A 15,888-nucleotide genomic window follows, 5' to 3' on the forward strand; every position below is an offset into this window, starting at 1 on the left:
TCACAAGTTCCGGCATGAGCTAGGAGTTCCTACTGTCGGTAGTCCCGACGTTTGGTGCCGGAAGTCCCGATGCTTACCGACTTAGCCATAGCCCGCCTGCACACCTTCACCAGTCAGATGTCCCGACAAGAGTCAAAAGTTTTGGGTGTCGAAAGTCCCAGCTCCCGCCAGAAGTTCTAACACTTTGGGACTTAGTCACCTGGCTCGCCATGTCTGTCGAGAGTCCCGACAGAAGCCAGAAGTTCCAGTTGCTAGAAGTCTCAGCGACCGCCGGGAGTTCTGGCGATATGCGAGCAAGCCTAGTGGACTATCTACGTAAACATTATTTTTGCGTACAACCAGAAGTTCTAGCAATCTATGTTGGAACTTCTGACTCAGATCTAAAAGGTTGAATTTGCCTTTGAGTATAAATAGTTGTCTGCTCTCTTCTAACCATGGACCCACTCATTCATTGCTCACCAACCTTCCTCCAAAATAGCTCCCAAGCATTCAAGTCGCCCCTCTCCTCTCCTATTTGCTCCAATCTTCGATTCCCCTAAGATTTTGAGTGAAAGGAGAGTGGATGGAGTGAGAGAATCACTTTGGCAAGCTTGAACACTTGATTTCTTTGTCAAACCAGTTGGATTTGCATCTATTACTCTTGGGTTCTTGGAACCCTAGATAGCTACGCATCGCCCAATAGCTTCCATCTTGTGGAAGAGCCTTGGGAAGTTTGTATTACCCTCGATTTCTTAGTAGAAAGCTCAAGTAACCTTTGTGGTTCCTTTGAGAGAGGTAAGGAGGTGGAAGAGACTCTGACCTTTGTGGTCACCTCAACAAGGAGGATGTAGGAGCTCCTTTGTGGGGTTGTCAAACCTCGAGATAAATTCTTGTGTCCTGCGTGCTTGTTGTTGTGATTTTTGCTATCATATTTGTTCTTATTGGTTTGTCTTCCTCTCCAACTCTTGTCTTAGGGCTTGGACTCGATCTACGGAGTGGTGACCTTCTGGCATCAAAGGAGCAACCCTAACACTTAATTCTACCACTAGGGAGTAGGGTTGTAAGATATCTTTCACTCAAAGTTTATTTTAGCACTTGTAGTGAAATTCTCGTAGGTGCTGAAACTCCTGGCTGTTTGTGTCGGAACTTCTGGCTCCCAGAAGTTCCAGCCCAAACTATCAAGACTTTCGACTATCACTAACATTTGACTTTGAGATTATGTAGAAATTTTTAGATACGCCTATTCACCCCCTCTAGGCATTGTTTAGATCCTTTCAATTGGTATCAAAGCAATGTCTTCTTTTAGCGCTTCTCCATGCGAGAAGAAACAATGTCAGAGACCGATAAGATGCAAGCCGATGCCACCGAGATGACCAAGAAGATAGCTGAAGATTTGATGGTTGCTCATGTCAAGTTCTTCCAAGATGAAATGAAAAAGATGCAAGATGAGATGAGCAAGATGAAGGAAGAATTGAGCAAGAAGGTTGATGATGCAATAAGTGGCAAGAATGATGCAACAAGTGGCAAGAATTGTGGTAGAACCGTCTAATCTAATGTCTCATAGGAGTGCTTGTCCTCCATTAGACACTAAGCACTAAAGGGTGAACACTAAATTACTCGGTTTTGTCGGGCACGCCCCACGGGAGAACTTGAAAATCCACATTTTTGCCATTAGGATCACAAATGAGAGAATAAAGCTTACATCATTCTTGACCATTTCTTACATCACTTTTAACACAACATTAGAGTATAATATTTATTATTATAACAGTGGAATGTAATCATATTATCAGAGTTATGAACAATTTAATTTAATAGCGGAATATACACATGTGATCAGAATTACAACGAAAATAATTATCTAATCTTGAACTGATGAATCATTGATATGTAAACGATGATAACAGATTATAAAACTTTCATTTATAAAAACATTTAGTGAGAGTTATAAATAAAGACTACGATCACAGCGTAAAGGAAATCCTCTCTAAGCCCACTAGGAGGAATCCACACACAAAGGTCAGCTCAAGCCTCCACCTATCACCTGCAACAGGGGGAATAAAACCCTGAATACTCAATTGTACTCAGCAAGACTTACCCGACAGAAGGAAAGAAAAGACTCCAAGGGTATGCAAGGCTATCTGGCTTGTGAGTTTATTAGATTGGTGGGAAGCATTACTAAGCGTGCGTCCTTATATTCGATTTTTATTAATAGCCGCATTAGTTCATTAACTAACCATTCTATGTAAGCACCTGTACTACTTTCGAGCAGGTGGTAAGCAATCAGAATTCCTTTTTCTATTCCATCTTTCATCTTTTAGTTCTTACTATGATGCTAAACCATAGACAAGCCGTACTGGATCGCCCGGTGATTCGTGAATCAATGCCCCTAACTGGGTACCCCAAAAACACACGCCCCGCTTATACCCAAGGCACAAGCAAGACCAACCCATCACCCTCCTATCCTAGGTGTCTAGGTCCCCATCCAAACTAGGACTCCAAGCCCCCGCCCCTGAGTCCCGGACTCAGTGCGGTGCAAGGACCTCCTCCACCAAAAGAAACCCTGATAGTCGGTTCGGAAAGAGCCAGATCCACGACAAGAGAGGAACAAGTCTTCTAAGCACCCATACACAAGTATATGCTCGGGATAATAAGTCTATGACCTACCTAGAATCTTTTTGCAACGACCGGTCCTTAACCGTCTAGACAGGGAAAGCAGTGTAACCAAGCCATGCCCTGCGTCCACGGCGACACAACCTCTTACACCCACCAATACCCAAACCATATCCCTGCCTGGTCACCATTTTTCTTTTCCACCATTTATATTTTCCAAATGATAATAATATAGTAACATATTTCCTATATCTCGCGAGTGACAGGTAATCACTCGACTTCTACCGGTTCCTGTAGCATAGCAATCTAACCGATCCTGTCATACTAGTAAGACTCATGGGATAAAGATATATATATGCAAGTGGGTTTCATTCAACTCCTTAAAACTTAAAGCACAAATATAATTCAAACTACAGAAAAGTAGGGGTTATGCATCGGGGCTTGCCAGGGTAAGATATATATTAAAAGTTAGTATCTGCATCTTCAGATCATCCACCATCATCTGAATAGAAAGCCCATTGCATCATCTCCTGGAGAGAATACCATTACACCATCTTTGGATTCCCAATCATCCTTCAATTGATCCGTTGATCCATCATCGTTCCTACATGATATGCAATGCGATGCAAGGCAAAGACATAATTAATCAATAACAATCGTGACTCATAAAATATGATTTGCGTCTCTTAAGTTAACGAGCTAGTTCTAACGATGACCATACTTAGGCTACGTATACACATTGTCAGATAAGGCGTTATTTCCCAAAAATTATTTTAATTATATAAACCAAGGTTGTTTCTTTATTTCACTCTATCGATTTAACCATTATTCAAAATAGAGCATCATTATCTACCTAACAAACTAATTACTATTGAGCTACAAAAATTACAATGAGCACCTAATATTGCTAGGAACCTACTATAGAAATTTGAGATTCAACACTATGACCAATTTATCACAACAATTCCTACAAGTTTATATTTTTACAATATCAAGTACCTCTAATTAATTATATAGCTTCCAAGAATATTATCAACTTATGTGAACAAAATACACTATTAGATAGATCATGATTTTAAAAACTTAACAAAACTAGTTTGGTATTTTTATGGGTTTTCTATGATTTATTACCAATTTCCAAACATTCAACTGATTACTAAAATTAACAAAATACCAAAAAAGAGAAAGGATCCCTGGGCCCAAACCGGCCCAACTCGGCGGGAACGAGCGCGGCGGCCCAGCGCGGGGACAGGCAGCGTGAATGGCCCAGCGGACACGCGGCTAGCGACCCAATCAGTCGGCGGTGGTAGTGCCAGCCTAGTGCGGGCGAACGCCGGCCCAGTCGCGCAGACATAAGCCGGTCCAAGCGGGCGCACGACCGACGGCCCAGGCCATGGCCCGCGGCACGGCAAGCCCAGGCAGGGCGTGCGAGCGGCGCACTAGCTAGGCCACATGGCCAAGGCAGGCCGGCCCAGCGTGGGCAAGTGGTGCGACACATTTGCAAATTGGCCCCCTGTATTTTCCTTAAACTAACACGCGGTACTCTAGACACTATTCAACCCTATTAATATGAGTCACGTATTGTTCAATGAGGAACCCGTATTAGTTTCTATTCGCATTAACATCCTTCTTCTACCTTTTCATGAGCAGAGCAGAGGGCCGAGGAGATGGGGACGGTGGCTCTTATGGGGCGCTTTGCTGGCTCTCGACAACAAGCGGGCCAGCACGGATGACGGTAGGAGGAGCGGCATGGCAACGTGGCTTGGGCATGCTGCGGCTGTAGGACCCACGCGGGCCAAGGAGCTTACGTGTGTACGTGAGGGCAAGGCACGGTGGGCATGGCCATGGCGACCACGATGTGCCATGGCGGCGTTGAGGAGACTCATGGTGAGGCAGAGCTGCACATGGCCATCCTTTGGGTGATGGCAGACCTCCTCGACGACCCGATGGGAGGGGACGCGTTGGCACCGTAGCTACGCTTGGCTTGCGGTGGCTTGCTCGACCGGCCATCTAGGGCAAGCATGAGCAGGGTGCAAAGGTAAGCGAGGCGGCGTGGTGCTGTGGCCGTCATGGCCACAGGCGTAGGCGGTCGCAAAGCTTGGCACGATGGTGGGCGCACGTGCGGGGGAAGGAGTACGCGGTTGTGCTGTGGTGGCCACGGCGCAACAGGGGAAGATAGCTGGGCACAGGAGGGTGCCAGTGCGAGGAGAAGCGAGGCAAGGTGGCTCGACGCGTGGATGGCATGGGGCACGGCATAACGAATGGACGGTAGCAGGGATGGCCGAGCACGAAGGTGGAGCGGCGCCGATGCACGACAGCACGGGCATCAACTCTGGTGCAGGACAATGGAGCTTCATGTGCTCACAAGTGGGAAAGGAAAGGGCGATGGGCGGTGCTCGCAAGGCTCACGACCATGGCAGTGGGGCGCTGCGGCTTGGAAAGAGTAGCGCTGAGGAAGCAGCCGGTCCGGCGTGGGGTGGTGCGCGGCCATGACCGGGCACGGGCACGCTCGCAAGGACGAAAAGAATGGCGCCAGTGCAGGACACAGTCGGAGGCAAGGAAGAACGGGCCTAATGCAGCTGCGCTGTAAAAATGCATTGGCTGCTAGTGCCCAATAAGGTAGGCCGCTGCAGGTCTGCTAGTGCTCCCGTTAAAATATTTGGACAAGACCACCCGCTGCCATTTCCAAGAGAGAGCGCACGAGCAGCACGGACAGCAGTGCAGCAAAAGGACAAAGAGAGAGAAGAGAAGAATGGATGGAGGCCAGGAAAAATATAGTGAGAGCAGTAGCTTGGCGTCCTCAAGAAGTTCTTTCAAAGTTGAACCGTGCAAGCTTGTGAAAGGGAGAAATAACCGTAGCAGGGTACCCCACCAAGAAGTTTGTGGGAGCACTAGCATAGCAACGAACAACAAAATAGGCAACAGCTAGTCGTGACCAGGCCCCCTCCAAAAGCAGCACGTGCCTGTGCCTTCCAGCGCTCAGCTAATCGACACATGAGGGCACTACCGACGAGATGACAAAAGCCCCCCATCTTTACGCTGCTGCTCGGGCGGGGTGGCGCACCGGCATGAAGTGGCCTAGCCTACTCGATAGGTCACGTCGGCATAAAGACACAAGCTGAGGCTGAGGCAGAAGTAGGACCACGTGCACCCCTTAATTTCAGATAAGACGCTAGCGAAGGAGGGAAACGTCATAGATGTGCCAGAGCACGGACACAGGGGCAGGACAGGACAGCGTAGTGTGGCCGGCAGAGCAACACGGCGTGACGCGAACGAATTGGATAGTTTTTAAATTCTAACTTTGATTTTTGAGCTATGATATATCTATATACTATTGAATAACTTTTACTTACCGAAACAAGAGTTGCATTTTCCTCAATTAAACTTGCGCTCCTGATTTATTAAGTACTAAATACAAACTATATTTTATTTTGTTTATAAAAATTGCTTTTCATGCTTAATCCAATAAACAAGCCATTCACCCTTTTTATATGCTATCAGACATTTTTAAACATAAGTCAAATTTTAAAATCTGAGAAAATTGTTTCGGAATTTTTTCTTAGGCCTAAATCACAGTGCTAAACAAGCTCGTAACACCAGAGGTGTTACAAGAATGATGTAAACAAAGATGCCGCCAGTGATATTGGAGCCAGTGAGCATGCTCATAGAAAGGGAATATATTCAAACATGAACTTCGACTATGGACAACTCATCAAATGTTCACCTCTGCATACTCCATCTATCAACATTGGTGTTTGGTAGTCAGAAGTCCCGGCGTGAGCCAGGAGTTCCGGCTATCGGAAGTCCCGACGTTTGGTGCCAGAAGTCCCGGCACTTGCTGACTTAACTGTAGACCACCTACACACCTTCACCCATCGAAAGTCTTGATGGAAGCCAAAAGTCCCCATGACCGCCGGGAGTTCCGGCGATATGCGAGCAAGCCTAGTGGACTATCTACATAAATAGTGTTTTTGCGTACAGCAAAGTTTTGGCGATCTGTGCCAGAACTTTTGACTCAGATTTGAATGGTTATATTTGCCTTTGAGGATAAATAGCTCTCTCCTCTCTTCTAACTGTGGACCCACTCATTCATTGCTCACCAACCTTCGTCCAAAATAGCTCCCAAGCATTCAAGTCGCCCCTCTCCTCTCCCCTTTGCTCCAATCTTTGATTCCCCTAGGGTTTTGAGTGAAGGAGAGTGGATTGAGTGAGAGAATCACTTTGGCAAGCTTGAGCACTTGATTTCTTTGTCAAGTCGGTTGGATTTACGTCTATTGCTCTTGGGTTCTTGGAACCCTAGCCGATTAGGCGTCACCCAAGAGCTTTCATCTTGTGGAAGAGCCTATGGAAGTTTGTATTACCCTCTAAAAGGATCTAACAATGTCTAGAGGGGGGTGAATAGGTGTATCTAAAAATTAACTACAAATGCTAAGTTCAAATTTATCAGTCAATATCAGAAGTCCCGACAATTTGGGTTAGAACTCCCGACGTCGTCATAAGTTCCAACACAAACTGTCAGAAGTCCCGACGCCTACGTGAACTACAAAAGCAGTGCCAAAATTAACTTAGCGGATAAATAGTCTTACAACCCCACTTCCTAGTGGTTTGGTGAAGATGTTGGGTCTCTCCCTTGATGCTAAAATGCCTCCAAATCATAGATCAAGTCCAAACCTAGAATAAAGTTTGGAAGAGAAAGAGACAAACAAAAACAAAAGTGATAGCACAAGTCTCGACAACAACAAGAACACATGACACAAGGATTTATGCCGAGGTTTGACAACCTCGCGAAGGAGCTCCTATGTCCTTGTTGTTAAGGTGACCATAATGGTCGGAGTCTCTTCCACCTCCTTGACTCTCTCAAAGCAACCAGAAAGGTCACTCGAGGTTTCCACTAAGAAATCAAGGGTAATACAAACTTCCCAAGGCTCTTCCATATGATGGAAGCTCTTGAGTGATTCCTAGTTGGCTAGGGTTCCAAGAACCCAAGAGTAATAGACACAAATCCAACTGGCTTGATGAAGAAATCAAGTGCTCAAGCTTGCCAAAGTGATTTTCTCACTCAATCCACTCTCCTATCACTCAAATCCTTAGGGGAATCAAAGTTAGGAGCAAAAGGGAGAGGAGAGGGGAGCCTTGAATGCTTGAGATCTGTTTTGGCCATGAGTATGTTGCAATGAATGAGTGAGTAACGGTTAGAAGAGAGGAGAGAGCTATTTATACTTAAGGTAGAAATACAACCGTTTAGATCTACGTCGGAAGTTCTAACATAGATCTAGAGACTTCTGACCTATAAAGAAAATATTGTTCATAGCTAGGTCAAAGTCACAACAAGTAGGTCAATGTCAGAACTCCTGATGTACATCGGAACTTCTGATGATTGGGACTCCCAACATATGTCGGGACTTCCGATGAGAGCGGTCAGTGAGCCAGCCAAGGTCCAGATGTCGGGACTCCCAACCTAAGTCAGGACTTCTGACCATCAGGAGTTTTGACTCACGTCAGGACTTCCAATAGCCACAGTCATCGCGCAGGCTAAGTGACTGGGCATCGAGACTTCCGACACCAAAAGTCTCAAAAAATATTCTATGTTCTTATGAAGTGCTAGAGTGTCTCTCTTTTGATTTTATTTTTATGCTTGAGCACTCTATCTTTCTTAGACCAACTAAGTTTGCATCCCTCTTTATAGTGCAGCGGATCCTAAACTCAAATTTGATGACATCCCTCTTTATACCATTTCATCTTTATCAACTCTTTTAGTCTTTTATGGGACTAATAGCTATGGCATATCTTATTATGATCACATTAGTCCCTAATTTGGATGTCATCAATACACCAAAATCCACATAGGGAGCAAATGCACTTTCACCCTCGATTTCTTAGTGGAAAGCTCAAGTAACCTTTGTGGTTGCTTTGAGAGAGGCAAGGAGGTGGAAGAGACTCCAACCTTTGTGGTCACCTCAACAACGAGGACGTAGGAGCTCCTATGTGGGGTTGCCGAATCTCTGGAAAAATTCTTGTGTCCCACATGCTTGTTGTTATTGTGATTTGTGCTATCATATTTATTCTTATTGGGTTGTCTTTCTCCCCAACTCTCCTCTTAGGGTTTGGACTCGATCCATGGAGTGGTGGTGACCTTTCGGCATCAAAGGAGCAACCTCAACACTTCATTCTACCACTAGGGAGTGGGGTTGTAAGATATCTTTCACTCAAAGTTCATTTTAGCACTTGTAGTGAAATTCTCGTAGGTGTCAGAACTCCTAGTTGTTTGCGTCAGAACTTCTAGCTACCAGAAGTTTAAGCCCAAATTGTCAGGACTTTCGACTGTCACTGACATTTGACTTTGAGATTACGTAGAAATTTTTAGATACGCCCATTCACCCCCTCTAGGCATTGTTTAGATCCTTTCACCGTGCCTCTGGGGTTCGGTGGTCAGGGCCAAGGGATACCCCAACGACCGTCGATGAACAAGCTCCTGGGTAAAAACTCTACCCAGCTTCTTGCTTTGGGCCGACGGTGGTGGTGCAACATGCATCATTCGTCTTCGTGAAGGCATCGCTAAAGGATCAGTTCATCGCGTGGGGCGTTGGGGTTGGTTCTAGGGGCGAAAGTCCTTGTGCCCTCTTTAATGTTGTTGGCGTCTATGGACGCCATGCCCTCCTTGGAGGCTTTGTTGTTGGCCACTGAAAGCATCTAGGCCCCTAGTTGGGTTTTGGTTCAGATGATGATGCTACCCAGTTTTAGATCGCTCATCGCGCCTCAGCGTCCGACTCATCTGCTCCAGCCCCGTCGACCGACTCTTAGGTTTTGGTGTTTGATGCCAAAGGGGGAGAGGGATCAAGTATGAGACTTAGGGGAGCGATATATCTAGGGGGAGCTTATCTATTACATTTCGCTTTTTATGTGTGATACATTATTATGCATTCATGTTTACTTTCATGCATTGAACTACATACGTGTGATCATGATATTTATGTGATATGTGACATATGTGCTCTCTACTTTGATCTTTATATATGCCATGTCACTTGGTTACGTGCTCATTTGCTTTGCTTCCATGTTTTACTCTGATGCAAATGAGCTTTATTTCTTGTACTCATGCTTATTTCATATCTATTGAGTACATCATGTTGGCTTGGGTCATATAAGCTTGTCTAACTCTTTTGTTCTTATTGTCAAAAGCTTATATGAACCAAGCATGTTGAAAACCTCATCTCTTTTACATACTCGAGGTAGTATTGTCATCAATCACCAAAAAGGGGGAGATTGAAAGCATCTAGGCCCCTAGTTGGGTTTCGGTGATTAATGACAATACGTGATTATTGTGACTAACGTGTGTTTTGCAGAGGCAATTAAGTTAGGTCATGGTAATGGCAATTGATTGATCAATCATGGTTGTCATGCCCTTACGATGGAAATCATTTCAGTTTTCAAAGGATGGACGATAAGGTTAAGGATGGACTAGTTCTAAGTGTCGTTTGGTGTTGAAGAGACACTTAGAGTAGTTTAGGACTTTGTTTTTCTTTTGGCCATACTATTAAGGGGGGTATGGACTAGTAGCTTGACTTAGGTGAGTCTAGTGGGTTAGGTGTGGTGCACACTTGTCAAATCTAACGCTAGGTAGCTCCTAAGTAGCCCTAAGATCAATTAGAGTATACTTCATTCACATATGATTTTGAGTTGAAAGTGAATGGAGGGTCAAATGCTGATTGAACGCTAATTCTGGTGTGACTGGACACTAGCAGTAGAGTCTGGTCAGTTCATTTGATCAAGTGAAGTCGTCTGAATGCGATTGGACGCTGAGTGAAATGTGATCGGACGCTGGATGACACAGTCCAATCAACTCTAGTAAGGTTCCAGAGAGGGAGAATGATGAGTACAGGCCCGATCTTCCAAGAGGTAGCCGGTAAGTTCGATTTTGTGGAGATCTCGACGTTGGCGATCTGGCTTCAAATCAGACATGATTCGAACCCTGCAACCGTTACACCACTGCTCCAGTGGTTATCAACCAAGCACAACTTGATTGACCTTGCCAAGAAGGCTTTTCCTACAAGCGAATCGAAGAGCACAAGCAAGAAGGTAAAACACACAATCTGAAATTGCAAATATGAATGATGCGAATATCAATAGAGGATTCAAGAACTCGGTTCCAAAGGACTAATCGACACAGTGGAGGAGATCAAGAACGGGGGCCCTGGATCACTGTAAAAGGATTTGTCACCACAGTTACAATGAACGATTCAGTTTCTCGATGGAAAACTAAACTCTAAACAAAACTCAATTGTGTAGCAGCGGTGGTGGCTGTGTTTATAGTCTAAGACTTGACCTAGGGTTGGGGACGGCCAGGGGTTGGGCGCCCACAACTTGGGCTTAAGGCCCGACACGATACATGGCCAAGTTGGCCCAAATAGGTGACGCAGCACCTTGCCGTGGTCACACAGAATGATCCATGGACCTTCTGGAGCTGGGACCAGATCCAAAATGACGGCGTCGTCATCCCCTTTCCAACGCATCCAAGAACGGCCCATTTCGATGTCGTATGAGAAAGTTATGACCGAAACAGTGACGATGTGTCTGCTGAATCCGAGGGTGACGTGGCAGCTGAGTTGGGAACGAATTGCAACTTGGGGAAGACCATGGTGTCGGTGTGTCCAGCGTGGCGATGTCCTCATCATCCTCCCCTTCTCGAATTGGAGTCGTCCTCGACTCCACCTTGGCGATGTCCTCATCATCCCCTCCTTCTAGAATTGGAGTCATCCTCGACTCCATCCCATCATCAACGAACTCCTACAAAAGGTTAGTGACAGCAGGCAATGCACCAGACATAAAAGGTTGACAAAACATAGTATAACATGGTGCATCAGGATTATCACATAACTCAGCAGTAGCAGAAGTTGTAGCAAGAAAATCACCTCCTTTTAACTTAATCCCATTATGTTTAGCAATGTCTGTTGGAGGTTTATTTTTGATCTCATTAGCATGTTTAATAATATCCGTAGGAGACAAAGGCAGCAATGTAATTTTCTTGTCCTTATGTATGATAGTGTATGTATTAGTTCTACCATGGTGTAAAGCATCATTATCAAATTCCCATGGGCGACCTAACAAAATGGAGCAAGCTTGCATAGGGACAACATCAAAATCAGTAGTATCATGATAAGAGCCTATGAAAAAGCTAATGCGTGCTGATTTAGTTACCTTAGTCTTATCACTATTATTGAACCATTGAAGTTTATATGGATACGAATGTCGTCGTGTGGTCAAGCCAAGCTTGTCAACCAAATCTGAACTCACCAAGTTGTTGCAACTCCCGCTATCAATGATAGTGAGAACACGACAACCCTGCACAATGAGATACATGTGGAACAAATTGTGGCGTTGGATCTTCATCTCTTCTTCATGTCCCACATGTGTACTCAACACACGCTGCACAAGAAGGCTAGGGTAGTCCACAGCAGCAGCCACGGAGTCAATGGTGATGGCCTCCTTGTCTTGATCGCTGTCGGTGGGATCTGCATCAATGTTAGCAGCAAGGGCTAAATCATCTTCAACATCACTAGCACTTACATATCCATCCTCGGTAGCAATGAAAGCACGATGACTGGGGCATTCCTTCATGACATGTCCCATGCCTTTGCATCAGTGGCAAATGATTTTAGAGCTAGACGAGGAGGAGCTAGTAGAAGCACCCGGAGTGCCACCTTTCTTCAGCTGTGGAAACTGCACATTAGATAATTTACTTACCCCGGAAGAAAATGGAGGTGTAGATGGCTGTGGTGCAACAGGAAGCTTGGGTGTCTCCGGCTCGGAACGCTGCTGAAAATTCCTCCCATTATTAGACCTGAAAGGCTGGTGTTGTTTGCATCCCTGTACTTCTCGTTCTGCCTTAATAGCAAGATGATACAATTGGGAAAAATTGCGCCATTCTTTGTAATCAAGTATGTTCTGTATATCATGGTTTAAACCACCAAAAAATCTAGCACTAGCATCATGATCATCTTCATTTATACCACAACATGCTAAACCAATAAGCAATTCTTGATAGTATGCTTCCACTCCTTTATCACCTTGTTTTAAAGTTTGTAGTTTCAAACGTAAATCACGTTGGTAATAAGGAGGAACAAAACGAGATGTCATATGTTGCTTTAAAACATTCCAAGTTTGTGGCACAGCAGCAGCATTATTGGCATTGCAAAGATCACTCCACCAGAATAAAGCAAAATTAGTAAACTCACTAGTAGCAAGTGTAACTCTATGCTTAGCAGGAATATTATGAGAATCAAATTTTTGTTGAATAGCAAGCTCCCAATCTAAATATGCCTCTGGATCAACATTACCAGCAAAAGGAGGTAGACTAAATTTAATTTTAGCAAAAGGATCATTATTACCATGATTATTACATGCCATACCACGACGATTGAAGTTGAGGCGGCGACGGGCACCACCGTCAGCATACGCATCTTCATCACCAAAAGCATCCGCATCTTCATCATCAGCACGATAAGGTGGAGGGCGTTGCTCAAGCTGTTCAATGCGGGTGACCAGATTGTTCACGTTGCGTGTCAGCTCGGTCATAAGATTGCGTTGTTTAGTCATGAACATTGCAAGCTCACCCTTGGACACGCACTCATTGAAGTCCGTCGGAGTTCCTGCCATGGTTAGAAGATAGAAAAAGACAACACCAAAGTATTATCCCTATCAACTAAAAGGAAACAAGTGGTGATGGTGGTGAAAGTGGAATGCAAAATCACAAGCGGCTTACCACCGTCTTGCCTGTATTCTTACCAACGCCAAATAGGAGCAAAACCAAAGTGGCAAAGCAATCTGTTGTTGAGCGTGGGTAACAGTTGCAAGATGAACCTGTGCTGATAGAAGAATATGTGGAGCTATGCGTAGGCACACAATATGACAGCAAGGATTAGCAATTAATGAGTGCAGAGTAACGATTGTTCAATCTGGATCCAAAGTACAAATCACAGGTGCTGGCCAAGACGTGTCGAGACATAGCGCAACAAGGTGAAAACAAAGGACGATCGAAAGAACTCACAGAACAAGCAAATAGCCCGGATTTCTCCTTTTTCCTGAATTTTTTCCCGGATTTTTCCAAAAGGCACTAGTAGGAAACAAATTTTTTTTCTTACTATTTTTTTATACTTTTCTCTGAACAAGGATCACAAAAGATGCAACCACAAAAATTGGCACCTACAACTGAGGTGGGATGTGGTCTACAGAAATTCAGCACGTTCTCTGAAAAGCGTGCAAAAACTTTGTCAATTTTTTTTCTATATTTTCCCAAATTTTTTTGGCAATTCTGAGGAAACCAAACAGGGCGTAGCTGAGTTTGGGTCGGCTCCAAATGGTGTCAAGAAGCTGCTGAAAAAATTTCAGATTTTTCTGATAAACGAGCGAAAAGTTATGCCTGTTTTACCGAAGGTATCTCAAGGTATGTTTTCCAGAAGGCACAACACGGCGGCGGCAGTTAGGGCAAAGCATCCCTAAACTCGAACACCGATCACAGGATCATCACTATGACTAACAGCAATAGGTATTCACCTGATGATGTAAGGAGGGCTATGATGCAGGCAAAATAAGAGCGGTTGGCAACCTATCTAGGGTTTGCGCGGCGGTGAGAAGTTACACAAGGCAGCTAGCGGGGCAAGTCGAGTAATGTGGTGGCTTCGACTTGTTGTTTGGAAACAGTGGATGGGATAGCAGCGGAAAACAAAAATCACAGCAATGGGCGATTGAACTACGACCATGAACACAATCCTAAACCAGCAACAAGACTCGACCACGGACACAAACTCAACAACACGAATCTGAAACGAAATTGCAAAGGCACAAAGGGCGATAGGACAGCGGAAATTGAAATATTTTTGGGCTTTTTGTGGACTCTAGGTAATGAACAAATATGAATCTAAGGCAAATGAGATTATACCTCGCAGTAAATCTGAAATATCTGATACCAATTGATGAGTACAGGCCCGATCTTCCGAGAGGTAGCCGGTAAGTTCAATTTTGTGGAGATCTCGACGTTGGCGATCCGGCTTCAAATCAGAGAATCTAGCATGGCGATGTCCTCATCAAAGAATCCTGATTGGACATGTCCGATTAGTGCTGACCGAACGCTAGTCAGGTTCTAGCTACTGACCGGACGTTGAGTAGCAAAGTGACCAGACGCTGGGTGCTAGAGTCCGGTCAACATCAGTATGGTTCCAGAGAGTAGTTTTCATGATCAAACGTGTCTGGTTAGTGCTGACCGGACGCTGGTCAGAGTCCGGTCACAACTTAATGGCCCTATGGCAGGGAGAACTGACCGGAGCATCCGGTCAACTTGACTAGAGCGTCCGATCACCCCACAGAGGCACATAATGGTTTGTTTTGAATGAGCGGGTATAAATACTGCCTCTATTCATTCAAGGGAGTACTCTTGCCCATTTCAACATCTAAGAAACACCCTTGAGAGTGCCGAGGAGAGTAAGAGCCTAGTGAGGTGATTGAGATTTGAGAATCCAAGATTAAGGCCTCATTAGCAAAAGGAGAATAGCAAGTGTGCATCCACCCTTCTCATTAGGCTTGTTGTGGTCAAGTGAGAGTTCTTGCTTGTTACTCTTGGTGATTGCCATCACTTAGATGACTTGGTGGTGATTGGGAGTTTGGTGATCATCTAGTGGAGCTTGTGGATGACCCAAATCAAGTTGTGAGCGGTTGTGGGTGATTCACCATGACGGAGTGTCGAAGAATCAACCCGTAGAGAGCACTTGATCCTAGCACGGATTAAGGGAGAGCTACACCCTTGCGTGGGTGCTCCAACGAGGACTAGTGGGGAGTGGCGACTCTCCGATACCTCGGTAAAACATCATCGCGTTCCTCCTTCTCTCTTTACTTTAAGCATTTACTTTAAGGAATTCAATTCTTGTCTTTACATTCATAGAATTACCATGCTAGAGTAGGATTGGAACTTAGGTTGCAAAATTTTTGTGCGGTAGAACATTAGAAACACATTCTAGGCACAAGGGGTGAAGTGGGCTAAGTGTAGGGTTTAATTATTGCAAAGAATTTTAGAATTATCCCAATTCACCCTCCCCCTCTTGGGCAGCTTGATCCTTTCAATTAGTATCAGAGCCTTGTGCTCACGTATTTAGGTTTAACCGCCTAGAGAAAGATATCTCATGGGGATGGACCTCCTCCTATCTTTGAGGGAGATAATTTTCCTTATTGGAAAATCCGCATGGAGGCGTATTTTGAAGCTCTAGAAGTTGGAATTCTTAGAGCCACCTCTCAAGGTTTCCTAAGACC

This window comes from Miscanthus floridulus, chromosome 7, assembly GCF_019320115.1.
Source record: "Miscanthus floridulus cultivar M001 chromosome 7, ASM1932011v1, whole genome shotgun sequence".
Taxonomy (NCBI): domain Eukaryota; kingdom Viridiplantae; phylum Streptophyta; class Magnoliopsida; order Poales; family Poaceae; genus Miscanthus; species Miscanthus floridulus.